Source organism: Myripristis murdjan, chromosome 13 (genome assembly GCF_902150065.1).
Source record: "Myripristis murdjan chromosome 13, fMyrMur1.1, whole genome shotgun sequence".
Taxonomy (NCBI): domain Eukaryota; kingdom Metazoa; phylum Chordata; class Actinopteri; order Holocentriformes; family Holocentridae; genus Myripristis; species Myripristis murdjan.
In genome coordinates, this window is record NC_043992.1 from 38993398 (window position 1) to 39015557 (window position 22160).

Genomic DNA, 22160 nt, shown 5'->3' on the forward strand with positions numbered 1-22160 from the left:
TTATTTGTTCCTGGTTAATATCACTTGCCCTAATTCTGAATTACTTCCAAACAATGGGTGATGATCCGCTTCAAGGGACAAGCTCTTCACCTTCTGCTGTGCCAGACATTTGATTTTTATTTTGACCGTCTGTTATTTTTCAACCGTAATGTTAAGGTACTGGTCCAGACTGCATCCAGGAAACGTAAGGCTAAGCACCGCTGCTGCCGCAGTGCAGGGACAGCTGGGATTGGCTCATGCAGTCACATGGTCGGACAGTCGTTTAGCACATGATTTGCTGTGCAGCCAAGCAGGTATATACTGTACTACTACCTGCAGAGCACACATTTTCTGTTTTTTCTCCAATATCGCACGATCATGATCATTTAATCGTCGGAAGCCAAAATCATGATTGTGATTAAAATTTGATTAATTGTGCAGCCCTAAGTCAGGGGGTGTTATCCTGTTTTATTTTGTCATACATTTGTGTGACTGTGAAGTCTTTTGAGACTGTAAAGAATGAGAGAAAACAGAGGGAAAAAACAAGAGTCACACAAGAATATGTCAATACTAACTTGCAGATGGCAGGGCTGTCTTTCTGTGACAGAAACGCAGCACATGGACATGCATGAGGACATGCGCGACGTGGCTGAGGGTGCGGCCAGAGAGTATAGTGACCAGCACAGAGGAAATGACTGCTACTGCTGTAGCAGTAGTTGTAATATTTTTTTTAAAAAACTCACATAGCCCCTGGAGTTCCTCCACGTACCCCCAGGGGTATGCGTACACTCATTTGAGAAACAGTGATCTAGCAAATGCATTTTTCAGTATTCCACTTGAAACTGAGTAACAGCCATGATTTGCATTTATGGTCAAAAACAAAAGATATATGTGGGCATGCATGCCACAGTGCTATGCAGAGTCACCAGCAATGTGCTCTGCAGCTCTGTTCGAAAATTTGAACTCATTTCAATTTAAACATGACAGCACACTGGTATAATATGTTGATGATTTACTAATTTGCTCAACAACAGAAGAAGCATGTATAAAAGACACACACCCTGTTGAAATTCTTGACTGTCAATGGTCACAAGGTCTCTGAAAGTAAACTCCAGCTGAATAAACAACTGCACTATTTAGGTCATGGCATATCATCTATCGGCCAATGAAAAAAAAAAAAAAAACCCACCAGTTCCAAAGGGGGTACCACTATATGAGCTGCAACCAGGACACTGGATCATGATAAAGAACATTCAATGGAAGCGGAGCCACCATCTGAGGTGGTCAGGACCATTCCAGATCCCTCTGACTACACCATCAGCAGTGAAAGTAGCTGAACAACAAACATGGAAGAAAAGATGAAAAAGGATGCCTCCTTTGCCTCGATAACAACCAACCTTTTGAGGTTCCAACCACGAGTCTGTGCTGTGGACTACTATTCAGCATATTCACTGCAGGAGTCATCACTGCCCTGCTTGTAAAACACTCATGGGGAAAAAATGATAATGTCCCAAGAGGTGTTCCTCTTTTCTGACCAGAAACAAGAATCTGGAAGAAGATGAACCCTGAGAGAAAACCAAACAGTCACTAACCAGACCCATCCATGGTTAAGTACTGACCTGATTGGACATTCATTGCCACAGAATATGTGGTGGAGGTTTTTGAATTCAATTAATTGAATCCTTAATTGAATTAAATTAAGGAAAAGTATGGTGCAGACTATTCATGTTATGTGTGTACTAATATGCCTCACTCAGTACAAATGTTGTTTCCTTTCTCCCCTATAGCAATGTCATGGGTGATAGAGTCTAGATGTATAGCAACGGCCACAAAGATCCAGAGCAGAGCTAACTGGACTTAACTGACATATAATCCTATTGTCGGAAAGGAAAGAACGTCTGCTGCAGTGACACAAGTAAAAATATCTTACTACAGTCTTTCCAAAGGACAGCCTAACAGTACTGACACACAGAGAAGACTGCTTACTACTGTGGGTGCTGCTTTGTCCTCTTCATATGCGGTGCATTCACGTGCTGGAATCATTGATCCAATATGTTACCAATCTGTGCCGACAAAAGAAATAACTGTTACCAAGGATTCCCGGTAGGCACAACAACCCCATGTATGCCAGATTCCAGACATCTATCGGCTGTATGGACACACAGCGTATGCAAGTTTGCCTAAGGACTGGGCCGGTGTTTGTGTACCAGTTATGTTGAATATGCATGTTGAATATGCATGTTGAATATGCATGTTGAATGTACATGTACAGTTTGACTAAGGTTCACCAGCGCATGAACTGATCAGCCACATACACATCTGAGACATCTGTTCCAACAGAGTGCAAAAATACAGGAGGAGCAGAACATTTCTCCACATCTGTAACAACACCCTTAAGCGTATCAACAGCCTTTTGCTGGCTAAACAGCTGCTACTGTTCATTAATGCTACCATTTTTGCAGAAGAAGCAGTCCAACAAGAATTAATTTCAATACGCCTAATGGTTCTTCAAAATGCTATTAGATACAGTGAATGCTGCTCAGGGAGGTGTTTGGTTTATGCTAGGTGATCCATGCTGTACTTTTATTCCTGCTAATGCTGACGATGCAGGGAATTTGTCTTGAACCATAAAAGCTCAAAGCAATGATTTGATGGTGGAGCAAAGTGATGCTACAAACCCATTTGCTTGGTTAGAAGGTAAGCTAGGCTTTTGGGGTTTTGAGCTAATCGAGGTATTGATGCCTGTGGTAACTGTATGTTTGATACTCTGATATCAGGGCAGTGTGTCTACTAATATACCTGAGTGGATCCTGCCTCATGACAATTAGGAATCTGTATGCTGACATTTACACTGTGATGATGATCCTGTTTGTTCAAACCCCTGAGAGAGAAGTTACCCTCTTATGCTGGAGTCCCCCAGTTCAGTTAAACACTCATGTTAACCATTATAGAATGGTTATGTAAATCTATGGTATAAATGGATCGCCTGTAGAGATGCTCTTTGGACAGTCGGGTTCACAGTCATGAGAATTGTGTGACCGGTGTCCCTATTCTGCAGTATAAATGTCAGCTGACCAAATAACCCGTGTGTCTGACTTGTTTTAACCTGTCTCACTGTCTGATTTTAGGAATCCACAACACTGATGAGTGCTATTTTCATAAAAACACCATAATGAACACTTCTTTCAGCCCTACAGCCTCTAATTTGTATACTTACTATAATGTTTTGTGTATTGTGAAATGAAATTAGAAAGACGGTCTACTCATGAAAATCTACTCTCAACCTGTCACTCCAATCTCTTTTGTGGATCTTTCTTCCTCTTTCTTCCATTTCTGCCTCTCTCTCTCTCCCTCTCCCTCTCTCTCTCTCTCTCAAACACAGAAACTCACTCATGACAAACTGTCCTACTTATATGAAGAACCTGTAGGTCCCTCTAAAAGCTTCAAACTCTGTATCTCTCCATGTATTCAGGTAATTCTGTGTTCTGCGCCAGACTCCAAGTCTGACTGGGCTGTAAAGACAGGAGCTTTCTGTTAAAATGACCTCATTTCCATGTTGAGCAACATTCAAAATGTTTCACATTTCCTCTTAAACAGAGACAGGGCTTTCTAACTTTGCCATAAACAGAAAAAAGAGAGGGGTAAATGCACACATAGACAGAGAGAGGGAGAGAGAGATAGTCAAATTCAGTGCAAAGGACAGGATCGACTAAACTGATTATCAGTGACTGTGGGCTAAAAACCCAGACCACCCACTGATCAGATCAGACTGAGGTACAATAAGTACAAACTGACCGCAGTCAACCATGTGGACAAGATATAAAAAGGACCAGATAATGAAGGTAACAACTTCAAAGAACCGCGTCATTTTCACGATGTTCATTTTGTTACTGTCCGTCACCAGTTGACACCACAGTGAATCAACCTATACTCAGTTAATTAAAGGTTTTACATTTGCTTTTTAAACACATGCTGTCTGGTAGTGATAAAGTACACTTTTCCATTTTGTTTGGAATTAACAGAGGAAGAAGAAGAACTGAGGTAATGAGCATGAGCTTAAATAGCCACCATGGCTAAACAGACAAAAGAAAAGAGAAACTCCCAGGAGAAACTTCACAGCTCCGCCCACATTGCTTGAGTGACAGGTGATCTCTGGGAAGTACGTGGTAGGAACAGCACAGCAATGAGCCTTTAGCAACAAAAAAGATACTGAATTTTGAAAAGATGATCACAAAGATTAAAATCTTCCAGGAACATTTTGGAGGAGCTGCCATCTTGAAAACAAAAGACTGCAAAATACTGCAAGAAATAAAAGGCCAAACAGCGTAAAGTGCGAGTTGTGCGAGTGCGAGTGCAAGAGAGTGTCAGGGGTTAAAGCTCAACCGTTTTGAGTTGATTGGCTGTTTGACTAAGCCTCTAACTGAGGTTTTACAGCATTCAGGGGGAACTCGATGCAGCTGTTACATGTCCACAAGCTACTCAGTCATCCCCCTTAATTGTTGATGTAAGCCAGTGGTTCTCAAATCACTATAACATACCCATAACCATAAAAGTATGTTGTAGCAAGAGATACATGAGATTTAAAAAAAAAAAAAAAAAAAAAAAAAGGTTAATTGAAAAATACCAGTCATGCATACCCTCTAAAATAATAATAATTTTATATTCAGTATTCCCTCTGGGTTTTCTGAGGGTCTCAGTTGTGTGTGTTTTTGCTTTAAATCTGCTGCCGTGGTCACTGTGTGAGGAAATTTGTTCACGATGGAAGCCGGACAAAAATCATGTCAAATGGAGTAGTGGTTGAAAAGTAGCAGCAATACAGCTGAAAACAAGGAGAAAGAAGTGAAAAAGATGCAAAAACAATAACATATCATCATTATCAGGTTGTTGTATCGGACCTCTTTATGTTTTTGTCTTCCAACAATTTTTTTTTTTTTTTTTTTTTTTTTTTTTTTTGCAATATTAAAAAAAGGTTTGAGAAGCACTGATGTAAGCATCCATACAATGCATTCTGGTAGTGTTGCATTGTGCATCAGAAACGAGGCGTCATGTTGGCATCTCCTCATTTGCATAAAGTTGAGGTTTATTCTACTTTATGCAAATTACGGGTGTCCAGCATGACTTTCCACCTCTGGAAACTCCCAAGAGACTTTTAATCTACCCTCTGTCAATCTAAAACGAAACCATATTCAGCAGCGGCAGGGTTTATTTCTAACTTTCAAAAATGTTTTCAGAAACACATATCGCTAAACCATTTCCATAACATCAAAGAAAGTTTTGTTATGTCCCTGGCCTGGGGGGAACCTGGACCCGCAACATGGTGAGAGGCCCCATGTTGGATCGGTTTGAAATCCAGAAGAGGACCGCCCACTGTGGAAGCATTCATCCAGTGAAGCGCAGCTAGAAAGTGTTTGCTGTATTACAGGAGAGAGAAACTGTCAGCTGTCACGTCCATCAAGCATTCAGATCTGGGAAGCAGCAGCGTCAAACACCTTCAGTAACAATGATCTATGATTAATAATAATAATAATAATAATAATAATAATAATAATTAGTAAAAGAGTATTACAGAGCATCAGCGGTTGGAAATGGGAAAAGTGTATTGGAAAAAAAAACAACAATACTAATTTACGGGGCACCTCCTACACTTCAAGGTTGGTTTTTCATGCAGCGGAAAAGGAAACGAGGCGGTCCCTGAACTTCACAGGGTCTAGACCAGGGGTGTCCAAGACCTCCACCAGGCGACCTCACTGATCAGCTCACCTTGTATCAGAAAGGAGGAACTAATCGGTGAAGTCACCTGGTGGAGGTCTCGGTTGGAATGGAAAACCTGCAGCCTCTCGGCCTCCGTGGCACAGGATTGGACAGCCCTGGTCCATTGCTAAGTAAAGTTACAGGTTCGTAAATGGTAAATAAACTCCATTTCTATTCTTTCTAGTCTACTGACCACTGAAAGTGCTTTACAATGTTTGCCTCACATTCACCCATTCACACACACACACACATACACACACAGTGATGGCAGAGGCTACCATGCAAGGTGCCAAGCTGCCCATAAGGAGCATTTAGGGGTTTAGCTTCTTGCTCAGGGACACTTCCACACGCTCTCTGGAGGAGCTGGGGATTGAAGTGAGATCCCTCTGAACCAGATGACCGCTCTACTTCCTGAGCCCAGCCCCCCCTCCAAAAAGGACCCTTCATAAAATATAAACAACATCTGGTTTGTTTCTTTCCCAGGACAAATGTGTCACGTTCTCATGTGGCTTCTTCACGGTGCGCATGGAAACTGATGATTTTGCTCCATAACACATGTCGTTTAACTGCATATGGCTAAATCTGCTGCTCACAGTCCCAGGCCTCAGACATAAACTATAAACTGTTTTGTCATTTGTTGTTTTTCTGTTGCATAATGTCCTTCTCACCAGACAAGCAGCTTTTAGCTAAATACTACAACCTTCATTGTACAACCTGGGGAGTGAGACACAGAGTTTGGGTTGAGGACAATTGACTTGCTCTTACTAGAGGGATTGCGAAAATTTCCACACCAGCAAAATATTTTGATATGAGAAATCACAGAAAAACTGGACCAATGTTAATAAGAAAACTGACATATAAACACATTCCGAAGCCCTTACACATTTTTGCAACACCTCACGTGCTCCTGCAGCTGAAACGTCTTCAGCCCAGACGTTTGTGTAGGACATGCTGTATAGCAAAGCTTTGTTCAAACCCACAGAGCTTCATTTTACATTCTAGTGGAGATTCCAAAGTTTCCAAAAAGATACCAAACATGTCCTGCTAAGTTACAGGAAAATGTGTATAAAATGATACACAACATATTTAGATATGTTCTTTTTGATGTAAATGATGCAGCCATGAAACAATGGCATATTTGTATGAATATTTCATTCAATGTGTGCATTATGTAGCTTTAATGATGCGTTGCAAACAACAGATACAGAATAGGTATGTGACATTGTCATACAATATGGACAAAACTGCTTTGTTCTAACTTTGAAGTGAAAATTCGAGGTAAAATCAGAGGTTAAGGGGTTAAATTTCATGTTTCAAAAAGGGAAGCTACATCAAGTGCATACAAGAAGATAGTTTTGTGTTTTTGCTCTTTGTAGCTCATTTGACCAGTTACTCAAAGGACCATACTGGTGATACTGCATGTTTGGCCCACTTACTACATTTTACCCACATTTTACATTGCAACACAGCATTTTGCACACACGTGGTACTGACAATTCCACGACATATGATTCCAACTTGAATTTTTGGTTGGAACAGCCACCTTATAATGCTCTGCTTCTGCAGCTTACAAAGTCCTCACCTTTCATAAACCAAAGAAAAGCAAACATTCCCCTACAGAGACAACGTTTCACTCAGTGCTGCTGCTTTTAACAGAAAGTCTCAAAACGTTCATTTTCATTTCAGAATGAAAGCAAAGGCCGGATAAAAGGTACGAAAAATGATATCAGAGTTGTAACATATGACTGTACATTTTTCACAACTGTACATTTTGTATGATAAACATACAAAAGTACTGGCATAGCCCTTTAAAATGTAGCATCAGAATCAGCAGTTAATTTGATATCTATTCAGAGATTTGTCTTGGTGGCAGAGACACAGAAACACAGTCAATAGGGACTCATGGAACAAGGATATTATCTGACAAACAGTGCAAAGGTTCAGCAAAGAGACCTGCATGAGACTGCAGGTTATACATGTGTGTACCACTGTTTAAATATGCATGTCACATTAAATCAGTGTGTCCGGGCAGCTCGGCTGTTTGTTTGCAGCGTCCAGAGTTTGGGTAAATTGTGTTTACTGCTGAAGCTGGCTAAAGGCTTATAGGTTAGGTTTGTTGTGGTACATTTAATGTTCTGTTGAGGATTTTGAAATTCCTTGTCACGGTGCCAGTGCACTTTACAGTACTGCACGTGTACGCTGGAGTAAAGCCCCCACCTCCACCACCACCACACACACACACACACATTGACAGCACAGACAATGTTTTAACCTTAGTTGGTTGCGACACGCACACACACACACACACACACACACACACATGCACACACACACACACAAATGCAGGAAACACTGGACCAGTTACCCCTGATAACTCTGTATGCAGCCAACAGGGAGAGATCTCACTTTATGTAACAGCAGCTGCAGCTTCAGCAGCTGGTGGACCATGTCAGTGCAGTCAGTGTGTGTGTGTGTGTGTGTGTGTGTGTGTGTGTGAGAGAGAGAGAGTGTTTGTGGTAACCAGCTTAAGCTGTGCCTGTGTTTCAGAGCCCTGCAGGCTGTGTGTCATCATTCACACCACCAGTATAACTTGTCATGCAACACCCACAGTAACTTGCAGTTAGTGCCCACTTTGTATTAACACTGTGACAGTTGTTTTGTAATCAGATAGCCCGAGGAATTTCTTTTTCTTTCTTTCTATGAATTACTTATTTCCATTAACCCATCTGCAGATTTCCTTTGCATGACATAACATCTAACCTGAATGAACTGAATTGATGAGCAACTTCTTTCAGTATATTGAATGACTACTGGAATGCACCATAAACTATGGCAAAATAATAATAATTATATATATATCAATTAGAATACTGATTCTGACAAGCGTACCCACAACAAGCTGACATGTTGATGCTGTTGATGGTTTTATTTAACACTGTTCACTTGTCCGGCCGGGGCAAAATAGTAGCACTTCTGTTTTCCAAACTGTGCGCACAACTTTTCGATGACGTCGGCTGTAAACGGGTCTGTAACATCACACTCAACCATACATAATATAGATCTATATAAGATGATAATTCCTGTTTACCGGTGAGCTCCTCTGAGCTCCGCTGAGCAGCATAGGTTTCAGTTACTTGCCTGCGATTGGCCCAACCATGTGTCACTCAGAAAACAGTCAGCCAATCAGTGGAGAGGGGCTGATTCTCTCTTCTGATTGGCTAAACGAACCGTGCTGCCAGAGCTCCAGGAGAAAGGCGAGAGAGAGGAGCTGTGAAACAATATTTATCAGACCACAGGTACTCACAACTACAAATACATCCTGCAGGGAGATCAACAGGTAAAATAAAACCCTGGAGAAGTGACACCATGGGGCCTTTAAACTCCGAGACGTGTATTTCAAACACAAATGATACACTGTGTAAATAAGGTTTACACTAAATGCTCCCATGTACTTCAAGTCTTTATGCTAGGCTACTTTAAATGGTACCCGTACGAACCAAATCAGGAGCTCTAATATTCCCCTGAAATGATTTAAATTTAAATCATTTAAATTTTAAAAACAATTGTTTTATTTGAATACGAGCTGCCTGGAGGATAGGCTGCTTGAGAGTGGAGTAATTCATGGCGAGGTGTTTGATTACCGATAAGCAAGGCAATGTTAACTGACAAAATGATGTCATCTTGAAAAAACAGTGTGCTGAACTATTTAAAAAGGTTTAGACAGCCACAGACGGTGGTGTATCACTGATCTATGACTCTACTGCTGGGGTAGCATTTTCACACTCCCCTCTTGCTGTCTTAAGAGTGTGGAATAATGACACTGACTGTGCGGATTCTCCCATAAATTGGGATAGGGTATTTAAAAATATTCCTCTCTCATCGTAGAACTTAGATAATCAGATTACTAACTTTAATTTTGTTCATCGAGGATATCTAACACCAAAGAAGAGACATTTAATGAAATTATGTCCGTCCCAAAACTGCACTTTATGTAACTTGAATCAAGTAGGTGCCTTTATGCAAATGTTCTGGGATTGCCCTGAGGTCAAGGCCTTCTGGGAAAATATGTCTCGTAACATGTCTACCATGTTGCAAGTGGAGCTGGACTGTTCACCCCGTCTGTTATTACTGAATGTTGATTCATATCTGACCCTTAACTTAGTACAGAGGCGGCTTCTGTTTTTAGGAATAACTGTTGCTAAGAAGATGGTAGCGGTCAGATGGCTACCCTCTAATACACTGTCAATCAATCAGTGGTATCAATCTTTGTCAAACAATATTTCCATGGAGCTTTTCATAGCAAGGCTGAACCGAGTGGGGCACAAAAGTCTTGAGGCCTGGAAGGAAGTGTTAGTTCTAGTGAGAAATAAATCACAATAACTTTTTGTTTGTTTTGTTTTGTTTTGTTTTGTTTTGTTTTGTTTTGTTTTGTTTTGTTTTGTTTTCTCCTTGCAAAACAGTATGTAATTTTGGTCAGTTATAGTCACTTGACAGTGAAGATCGTTGCGGATAGCAGGGGCGGGGGGTACTAGGGATGTAGGCATGTATGTGTTGTGTGAGAATGTATGTGTAGTAATGCTGAGCAGACTAATGTGTGTGTGTGTGTGTGTGTGTGTGTGTGTGTGTGTGTGTGTGTAGCTCTGCATCAGTGATCTACAGTAAATGAACCACATGAATCAAGGCAATACTTGGTTTATGCGATGGTTGTATGTGAAAGTATGTTCAGGGGTGTGGATGTGGGTACGCCTTAAATATATGCTATTTTGAATAATATATATTTTTATTTATACTCACCCTTTGGTTGTCTGTTTTCTTGTTCCTATGTGTTTTTTTTTTTTTTTTTTCGTTGTTTGTATATTTATTTTTGTACTATGTCTAATGCTTCATCCCACACACTGGGTGTTGTAAAAGAAAAACAAATAAGATTTGGACTAAAAAAAAAAACAAACAAAAAAAAACAGTGTGCTGAAGCTGGACTGGCCCATATTCATCAGGGAAACTGGCTCTGTTTACAGTAAACACCCAGTGACTCGCTCTGATTCAACTTCCTGCAGCAGACCTGAAGTCACCCTGTTGTGATCAAACTCCAGCCCGTTCTTTATCAGCGTGGAGGTCTCAGCTGATCTGGACATTAGCCGTCCATGTTAGTAAACCTGGAGGGAAGATGCATTTTGGCACTGTGCTCAGGCATTAGGGCTGGGTGATGAATAAATATTATAATAATATAAACATGTAAGCTAATGCCTTTTCCTGCTTTTAAAAGCTGCATTAACATGAAGGGATGCAATTTTCTGAGCTTACTAGACTGCTCAAGTTGTTCCATCATCATATCCACAGTTCTGATGATTGTTTTTCAGAAATCTCTTGTGCTCTTTCAGCTTACGAAGCACCAGCAGTCATCCCTTCGGTATCATCACCACATCAATATCAGGGATATTGTGATATTTGATTTTCTACATATCACCCAGCCATGCCAAGCATCTAAGAAATTATTCCCTGCCTGTTCTGATCAAGTATTTAAACTCCTCTACTGCTGAAGTAGTAGAGGAGTTTAAACACTTAGGAACCTTTTTTGATGGCACTTGAAGTTTTACAGCTAAGACAGAATACGTTTTTGAAAAAGCAATTCAGCACTTGTATTTAATCAGGAAACTGTATTCATATGGTATAAGCAAGGACATTTTAAAGACTGTTCACAGAAGTCTGGTTGAAAGTGTTTTAACTTTTAATGTGTACACTGTATGGCCACCTGAGGTCCAAGGACAAAAGTAGATTATCCAGAATTATAAACACGGCCAGTAAAATTATTGGAAAAGAGCAGAGACAACTGGCTGTATATATAAACTGCAGGTGACACAAAAAGCTGGGATTATTGTATCTGATCCTATTCATCCCCTCTTTAAAGAATTAATAAACCTGACCTCTGGAGGACGCTATAGAGCAGCACTCAAGAACATCTACAAAAAATCTTTCATACCAAATGCAATAACTCTGCTAGACTCATAAACAGCAGTCACCCTGGAGCTGCATGCGTTCTGGCTGTTTGTACTCTGCATGTAAGGCCTTTCTCAACACCAAGTTCACCAAGTTGGGACTTGCGAACTTTTGAAGTTTGGACTTGTTGAGGTCGACTCGGGAGAACAGACCTGGAGGACAGACGGTCGTTCTGCAGCAACTTGATCTCAACTGTCTGGGCAATATTTAATATAAGCAGATATCCTGTAGTGTTTATAATAAAAAAAGAAAAATGATATAAACACTACTCAACCTCCTACGTTTTCATAAATAAATTCCATTTAATTTAGCTAATTTAATTTAAATAAATTACAGCCCACAGCTCAGAGAGCTACTATTGATATATATTTGATTTCCCCGATTTGATTTGATTGATTATATATTATATTTACTGCTACAACTCCGCCTCGTTCTTGTTTTCATGGGCTAATATACCAGTTTTACAGTTATGAGCTCTCTCCTCCGCTGCTGCCGCCATCGCCGCTGGTTGGTGCCAAATGCATGCTGGGATACCTGGCTGTCCACACAAGTCACCAACCAATGCATCCTCGCTAAAAGGGGCGGAGCAAGGACACATCCGGGAATTTGGACCAAACTTGGTCAGATGGGAACTTTGAATTGGAACAGGAGTTGGGTCGTGACTGATGATGCTTCACGAGTCCGCAAGAACACAAGAACACAAGAACACAAGAACACAAGAACACAAGAGCACAAGAACACAAGAACACAAGAATACAAGAACACAAGAATACAAAAACACGATAACACAAGTACAGACAAGAACACCAGAGAAACGCCCCCTGGGTGTTTTTATTTGTACATTTTTGTGATTTACTGAGTGTTTTTAACCAACTTGTGAAGCCAAAGTAAGATTTCCAAATCTGTGGACAATAAGCATTATTATTATTATTATTATTATTATTACTAGTAGTAGTAGTAGTAGTATCATTATTATTATTATTATCATTATTGTCATTATCATTATCATTATTACTGAACAGATTGGCTTGATGCAGGCTCTGTAATTTAAGAGCCACATTTCAAACTGCGACAAGAGAAACTCCTGACTGATGTTAAACTGATGTTAAATTCAGCTACTGCTGTAAATTATCCTGACGGGCTTAATACAGGCACTGTAATTAAAGGTCCAAATTTTAAACTCAAAAGTGATATTTCCAAAACCAATCAAAGTTTGGAGGGATGTTGCATTTTTCCACTGTCTTCTAGTGGGTAAAAACACTGAAGGTGGCTGGCCTTGATGACTGGGAGAGGGGACCAAAGTCCACTCAGTTTTAATGGAAGTCAGTTGGTTGTAACTTTGTGTTTTTCCTGCATGCCTATATGATGTGCAGACAGCTGATCATCAGTTTTACTAGATCTTAGAACAAGCATACTGCACGCTTATCGGCTTACTAATTTTTCAATACTTGATAATACTGAGGCAATTTGGTCGGTGCCATCAAAGTGGTGGGGTTTTAGCAGCAGATGGGATTAGATGTTGGCACCACACTGGCCACTGGCACGGCTTGCTTTCTGCACTGTTGCCAAATACCGATGACACCTGCTGAGAAACTGGGATGAACTGGGAGGGTTTGCTGTGGCTTTGTGGCTGTGCTACTAGACTATTCAATTTTCCTCAATAGTTAAAAATGAAAACGAGCAGTTTCTCTCCTCTCAGTCTCTTCTCCCTCCACAGAGGTCAGAGGTCAGAGAGGGGTCAGAGGTCAGCTACAGTGACGCAGCTACAGTAGTGTGTTGCTCAAGGACATTTCAGCTGGGTGGATGTTTTTCGCTGACATGGAGGCTTCTTACTCACTTAACTAACACACTGCCGGAAAGTTAAAGTCCTCCTTTCAGTAAATTTGTGTAAAAAACATGATCTTGAAAGGAGCTGGGCCTCTGGCTCTGACAGCATGCTCTGCACTAGTGTTCACTGAGATGAGCACCACACACACACACACACACACACACACACACACACACACACACGCACACTACACTATGATGCTCCCATCTCCTGTTATTGGCCAATGAACATGTTTTTGTGTTTGTAATAAAAACATGTTAAAGGGTTAGGGTCATTAGAGACTAATGTAAACACAGAGAATGTTTCTTTGTGTTTTTCCTGGTTCATGTCTCTCCTCGTGCCCTGCCAGCCACATCCACCTTACATAATCCCCACTGATCGCAAGCAATCACGGTGTAGTCTAATAAGCAAAAAGAAAGACCCGCTCTCTGTGATCAATTAGAGCACCGTAACAAGCAGCGCAATAGGCTCCCTCCATACATCCTCACTGTGCGGCCACGGCGGCGCAACAGGAGCGCCTCGGTTCATTACAGCCGCTCTGCGACGGGAGCTGCGCTTTAATGAGACAGTTAAAAAAAAAAAAAAAAAAACAGACGTGTGCAGGTGAAGGAAGAGAGCTGCGCCTCACCTTTGGGAGATTCATGCTGTCAGGAGAAAGTCTGCAGTTACATTCCCGTCCGATCAGTGGAAATGAATTCCGCGTATCCAAGATGCTGACCGGAGTGCCAAACGGCGGATAAAGCGAATAAACCAGATTATTCCAGATTACAACAACCCATTAGGACTAGTCCGTGTAGAATTATAACAGACCTCACATGAAGAGGCTGAAGCCTTCACACTGTGTCTGAGCGGCTGACGGACCAGCAGGAGACCGAGTCTCTCTCTCTCTCTCTCTCTCTCTCTCTCTCTCTCTCTCTCTCTCTCTCTCTCTCTCTCTCTCTCTCTCAGCTACCAGCTGCTATTCACTTGTTTAATAGTCCTGAAAATGCAGTTTGAGCTGACTTTGCACTTTCTTTACTCATGGAGCCAATATTTGATAATAGTAGCCTAAATAAATAGTTGGTTAACAACTAATTGCAGATTAGTTAATTTTCTACACTATCCACTAATTATTAATAAATCATGCAATGTAATAATTTATGGGGAGTTCAGAGAAATCAGTTCACCTGACCTGCATGTCTTTGGACTGTGGGAGGAAAGTGCACACATGACGGCCCACAGCCGAGACTCAGACCCAGGACCTTCTCCCTGTGAACAGCCATTAGATACTTTACATTTCTTAACCCTCCTATTATGTTTGGGGTCAATTTGACCCCAGCCAATGTTTAACGTCTCTAAATAAATGATTAACATCATTTTTTTTGCTTCATATTTAATGAGTGTTCCTAATGTAATGGGTTCTACCGGGTAAAGATGAAATTGACATGATGATATGTTTTCAATGTCCTGTACACACTTTGTAACACATCAGTTATAAATAACAAAAATCTGTACTTAGAAATAATATAAAGCCATTAAAACACCAAAAATTAATATTTCTTTCCAGTTTTAGGTCAATCAGTGAGATTTTATGGTGATTTGCATATTCTTCCCTAGTCGCGTAATAGGAATACTGGATGTACAAGTGGGGATGGAGGGGGGTTATTTTTTATTTAAAGGGCTATTTAGGTCATCAACAAAGAAACATAAAGTACTTGACACATAAACTTTGATAACAATTTTAGTTATAATAATTTTGTGAAAGTTTAAACTGCAGGGGTCAAATTGACCCCAAACATAAAAGATGTTCAAAAATGTGAACATAACAGGAGGGTTAAATTGGCACAATGTGTTTAAATCAGGCAGATTTCTGAAAAAGTTTGTAATTTCTGTTTTCAGAAATCACTGAGATCTCTTACAGGACCAAACCAGGGATTTTGAATGTTTGGTCCATTATTACAATTTACACACTTTTTTCAATAGTGAAATAAACTATTGTGCAAATCACGAGGGAATATGAAAGATTTCACACATGCTGCTGCTATGGGCTGGTCCTGCGCTATCAACAACCCCAAACACCTGCGTGACCGCACCGCCCACAAACCAATGTTTGACTTTTGATACACTTTGGCATAATTTAGCCAAATGACTCATGACATTCTAGTTGAATTTGCGTGGCAGGGATGTGCATGTATGTGTGAAAACACGTATGACTTTCTCTTAAGCAAATGACCATTTATCTGTTTTTTTTTTGTTTTGTTTTGTTTTGTCTTGTTTTTATTCCATTTGATGAAACTAGTAGTAATTCTAAAGGATTCAGGGTTGGCCTGCAGATACAATATGCCAGAGAAAAGGCATGATGCAGTGGACTCTTTTCATGTCAGTTTGCTTTTAGATATCCTTGTCATATCCTTTACAGAAAGACTTTTTGGGGAGGAATGTTTCATGTAGAGCTCATACAATAGAAATATTTTTATGAAAACAACAACCACCTTGGATCAAATGCAAAAAAAAAAAAAAAAAAAAAATCAGCCCTGTTTGGTCTTCAAAATGTTGTTTTTTTTTTTTTTTTTTTTTTTTTTTTTTTTTTTAAAATACGGCCCCTTTAGAGATAGAATTTGATCCCTAGCTGGACTCTTTATCACTTAGGTGTCTAAATTAATGTAAAGGAGAAGATGGCCTGAAAAGAACATGCTGACATAAGTTCTGTACACCATTTAGGTTATGAGAACAATAAAAAGATGCGTGGAGAACCAAACAGCAGAACTCCGACGTTCTGCTGCAGAACATCAGCAGGCTGCACTCAGTCCACGCTGCATGCCAGGAACATTTGCTCATGTTACTGTGCCTGGCTGTTCACTGTATAGAATACCATGAGTGGTTTCACAAAAGATCATATTTACTGATCACACACACAGCCTCTACTGCCAACACACACTCACAGAACTCACACACACACACACACATACTCTATCAGGGTGGGACTGGGTGATGTGTTACACTGGGGAGGCAAACAAAAGCAAGCGTGGAGCTAAATAAATTATACTGTTTGAAAAATGCAAACCACGAAACTAATGGATGTTAGAGAGCACCAGGAGAGCGGAGCGGCTTTGAGGCCTTTGACAGGAATCTAACGTGCTGATAAGAGAGTTTACCACCGTGATTACAACTTACAAATTAACTGTCATATATAGATTTGGCCCAGCTTAGTATTTTACCTTTCATCGCCACAGCCTGTAATGAAGCATTTCTATGCTTAGTCTCATGGCAAAGTCATTTTCTCTACGACAGCTTGTGAGGAGCTTTTTCCACACAGATATTGATCTGGCCTTCTTGAATTTAGTTATCAACCCAGTTACTGATAAACTCTAATCAGCACTGGTACTGAATTGTCTGGTTTGGTCTAAAAGCCATTTTCTCACCTTGGATTTAGACTTTATACATTATTAGCTATAGATGTAAAATATTCTATATTGCTTTTATTGTACAGCTTGTATGTGATGGCTGTAACCACAGGCCTACTGACAAGATGAAAAGATGAATGCTCCGAACTCATTGGTTCATCATTCAAACATAAAAATATCATTATGTTTTTTTGTTTTTTTTTCATTTAATGTGAATCATTTAATGTTGAGCTAGGCAGCAAAGTCACATTTGACCAAATCTGGAGTGTAAAAAAGAAACTGCACATATGCATGATGGCACTGGTGAGGATGAATGAAGTCAGGTTGGGTGTGTGTGCCTCCTCAGTCATCTGGCTGTGAGTTTTTAGAGCTTCTCCTGTCCCGGCTCGTCCAAACGTCGCTGCCTCAGCGTCTTCCCACCAGCTAAAACAAACCAACACGAGCTCCCGCTCACTCTGCTGGCTCCGTCTAAGTCTTGACAGTGCAAATACAAGCCGATCACACCCTTTTTCTTGTCAAAACATTCTGAGTTACATAACTCCTCAGTCATTCTCCTCTTCCTCATGCTAGAAGAAAGTTGGTTTCTGCCCACAGATGATAAAAGAGAGACGGTATTTGTTGGCGTTAGCGTGTGTGTGCATTCACGTGTCTATTCGCGACTGCAGTGTGTGGTTTAGTGTGTTGGAACTGTCACCAAACTGTTCCTCATCCACCACATTCATCGTACAACACCTCAGAGACTGTATCGTCCTGTCGCTCAACAAGCCTTTCATATGTTTGTTTTTTTCTGCATTGCTTCTTTGCACAAGACGAGAGATTTCTTGTCTCTTCTGCTTTCCTGCTGATTAGAACAAACGGAAACAATGAGTGAGAAAGAAAAGAGAGCGATTTGGAATATAAGGGTTTGTGTGTGTGTGTGTGTGTGTGTGTGTGTGTGTGTGTGTGTGTGTGTGCGTGCGTTCGTGTGTGTGTGTGTGTGTGTAGACCCTCCCCTCAGGGCAGTATGTGGTAAGTCACACTACCAGCCCAGTGTTGCTTTTAGGCTCCTTTTCTTCCTTTGCTCATGAACATGATGAATGACGGAGGCGGTTTGGTGTCATTAGAAATCGCTCACACACAGCTGGAGATCATCAGTCCTCATCACAGAAGGAGCACAGGCTCTCCCTCTTTCAAATAAAATGATCGATGGTTAACACCCACTCCCACTGCAGTCATCACACTGCATCTCCCAACATGCAAACACATGCACCGTATCGCACCATATTTGTCTTATTCATACAATTCGCTTCTGGTGTTGGGCAGAGTCACCTGCAGGAAATTTGAAAAGCGAGAAACAAATTAAAGTTTAAACCCGAAATACTAAACTTCCTCCCACACAACAACAACAACAACACACTCCATGCTAGGTAAAGAGTTCTTTGAGCTCCAGAGAAAGCTGAAGTCAACAAATATGCACGAGCTGACCTGCATAGCCTTTCTGATGTTACATTAAATAATAGTCATTCAAATGTTTTAAAATTCACAAAGTCACATTTTATTGCCACGTAGGATCAGCACAGAGCAAAGTTACACAGTGCAAACCTGACTCATAACATGCTGTGCTTTCATGCCAGCAATAATTTCACAGGAGTTTACATCTTTTTTTTTTTTTTTTTTTTTATTACAGCGATGGATATTACTCTTTATTGTGAAACGGTTTGAGTATTTTTTATTATGTCTTGTCCTCTACCTTATAAGACACAAAGGAAACCACTTGGAGTGCTTTGAGTCCAAAACAAACTCCCCAAACTTGTGTTGGCAGCAGTTTAAGCCAGGTGCACGCCATACAATATCACAATCTATTCAGCCAACTGCGACGGTCCCGGACAAAAATGTAATCATTCTGTTCACTGCAAAATACACCTGGGAACATGAATCCAGAGAAAAAACTTTTATTACGGAAACTGTATAACCTCCAAACTACTTCTTAAAACCGATTATCAGCCACATCGACCTACACACATACACTCAAGCATGTGCTCTCTGATGTGTAAAAGAAAACAGGGTCTGCACGTTGTTTTTGCTCTCATACATTAATGTCTGCTAGAATGTGGAAGAGGACCGTCTGTCTGCCGCTGACGCCCCGTTGTTGAAACCTGCGTGCACAAACATTCAGGTAGAGCCTGAGACACCTGCATGTCCCCGGCTCTCAGAATCAGAATCAGCTCTCTTGGCTAAGTGCGCTTGTGCACACAAAGAATTTGACTCCAGTTTACAGAGGCATCAAATACTTACATATATCACTAAAATAACAGAAAAAATGAAAACAAAAGGAATTAAATGGGAATTATGAATAGAATACAGGAGTTGTAAATATGTTTACACAATAAGGTATGTCACAGCTACAGATCGGTATTATAGTTAAATAACTTATGACCAATGACGGTTTACTATCTTGAGCTATTTTTGTTTATTCATACTTGGCTGCTACCAAATATATCGGCTTAACTGGCAGAACCAATGAAGCCAAACAAACCCTCATTAAAAAGAGTGTTAATACGGTCAAAACTGCTTAAAGTTTCCTATAAAACTCTGGTCCCAAGAGCCAACAGGAGACAGAACGACTGAGCTCCATCTTCCCAAGGTCCTGGGATGGAACTACACACATCGACTGCTGACGGGTCGTGCTGTCCTGCAGCGAGGCAGCTGAGCTGAGGTGAGGTGATCCGACCAACAGATGGTAGGCAACGCTGCCACACGAACACACAGCCTAGGAACACGAACACACACCCCAGGAATGTGATACAGCAGAGTAGAAACTGTTCAGTTTCAGGGATTCAAGCTGCACTGGCTTGTCAACAGTGAAGTGAGAATAGCAGCTTTAAGCGGGCGTGCCTGCTCTTGTTAATTACAGCAGACAGACCAACCACCCAACCCCAGCTGAAGCCAGTTCCTGTTGACCCATTAGGTTTGTTGTTGTTGATAAATGTCTACACCAATAACCCACGAGGCCAGATGGATGAGATGGATGAGATGGATGAGATGTATGAGATGGATGGCCCACGAGACTGTGCAGTCACTTGTTGTAAACTTGACTTGTTGCCTTATCTTGAAGTGTGTGATATTTTCATGCTAGATGGGACTGAGTATATTTCCTGCAGCATATGGTTGTATAATGTGCATAAGCCGAGAGCCATGAATTCAAATCTCAGTTGAGAAAAAAAATCTGGTCAGGCTGAAGAAAGGGAGAAATGTGCTCTCCTCATGAAATAAGTACTGGTTAGTGGCCTTTGAGCAAGGCACCTGACCATCTGTTGCAGTGGAGCTGCTCACTGGTCCACAATGGAAAATGGTGGTTGCCCTGGTCAGCTCGCAAGATGAACGTCTCTAACTGAGCGAGTGTGAAACAGGCAGGCAAACCATCCCAGGATATCTAAAGTTTAAGTCAATAAAATAAATAAATAAATGAGGTAGGGTGGGGAAGTGGGATAAAGAGAGAGAGAGAGTATGGCTGATAAAAATGGAGGATTACAGGAGTAAAGGGAAAAGAAAACAGAACGTGCAGCAACAGGATGAGACAGCAGCAGCAGAAAGACAACATGGATAAACATCTCAGCTGCTGCCTCAGCGTGCAGCCACGCTGGAGCGGTGTACGTTTATGCTGACTGATCCTTATGGAAAATGTACTGGGGAATATGTGCTGCACAATAAACAGACAAAGGCCACATCCTGCACCGTTATATCAAATTCTAGTATATTTCTATGTTAGGAATTTGTTTCACCCTCCACATGTTCCTGTTCCTCTTCCATCTGCTCTGTTATGCAATTTCACTTACATCCAGTCTTTATTTATCCAGGAGACACTCTAGCTAACAGCATTATATTCGCTAAATGCCTGTACATGCACCTCGTTATTCAAATTGGGGAGCAAAGGCAAGGCAAGTTTATTTGTATAGCACAATTCAACACAAGATAATTCAAAGTGCTTAACAGAGACATTAAAAGCAACAAGACACAATTTAAAACAATAAAAACATCAATAAAAAAGGGGAAAAGAAATTGAGAATGATAGCAATAATAAAATACAGTAACATAAAATAACAACAGGCTCAGTACATTGCCAGGACAAAGTAAAACATTGTCATGGTTGGAGAGAAAGACTAAAACATCTTACTCAATTAAAACAACTGTTACCTTGTTGAGTTTTAGTACAATTTATGTAACAAAAAAAAAAAAAAAAAGCTGATTTGAAATGTAGCCAGATTAGATACCAAGCTTCTTTTCAGAGAACAGTGTTTTCCATGCAATTCAATAAAAAAAAATGAAATGTGGAAAACAGAGGTTTAATAGTCTTCTCTGATCAGGAAATGATCTTTTTTGGTGTGGTTTGGGAAAATGATCCTTTGATATCCCCTTGCTTGGAGGCCACAATCAATTACTACAAATACAAGAAACTAGATCCTCAACTGAAAAGTAACAACAACCCCCCCCAAAAAATAATATCACTGATAAATACTGCAGTAAATACCGCAGATAGATGGGAAAACATTGGTCCATAACAGGAATGGGCGACACAAATTATTTTAAGTCATGATGAGGGGCCACAGTGACTCCTCAGGTAACAAACCCACAGCCAAACTTGTACCCATTCACTGTTTCTCCATCAAACAACGGCTTGTTGAGAGAAAAATTGTGTTTTAGCTTTTTTTTTTTTTTTTTAATCCTCCTGTTATGTTCAAATTCACTAACATCTTTTATGTTTGGGCTCAATTTGACCCCAGCAGGTTAAACCTCCACAAAATTATTATCATTAAAATTGTTACCAAAGTTTATGTGTCAGGTACTTTAAGGTTCTTTGTTGATGACCGAAATAGCCCTTTAAATAAAACATCATCATGTGAATTTCATGTTTACCTGGTGGTTTATTTATGTTTTATTTATCCTTTATTTTACCAGGAAGGTCCCATTGAGACACAATGTCTCTTCTTCCAGGGAGTCCTGGTCAAAATGGCAGCATTAAAAAAGTTTCAAACACAGAAGGACACCAATTACACATAGACACACACAGAGGGGTGCCATTACACAAAGACAAAGGCTGACAAGACAATACAGGCTAATCCAGGGCTAGGAACACCAGCACTAAGCAAAAAGTCAACAACATGTTGTAAGTGGCCTATATCAGACAGTGACATTGTTCTGTAAGGACAGTATTTAACAGACTTTTAAAAATATGAATTGTAGGTAGG

The 22160-nt window shown here is 40.5% G+C and overlaps 1 protein-coding gene across 1 annotated transcript in view; it reads right to left on the minus strand.

Moving 5' to 3' along the window:
* Window positions 1–14310, minus strand: part of gipr (gastric inhibitory polypeptide receptor) — a 43257-nt gene extending 28947 nt beyond the window's left edge. Inside the window, exon 1 of the mRNA XM_030067100.1 lies at window positions 14181–14310. The gene's annotated coding sequence lies outside the window, so the exon portion shown is untranslated. The remainder of the gene's footprint in view (window positions 1–14180) is intronic.
* Window positions 14311–22160: the final 7850 nt, after the last annotated feature.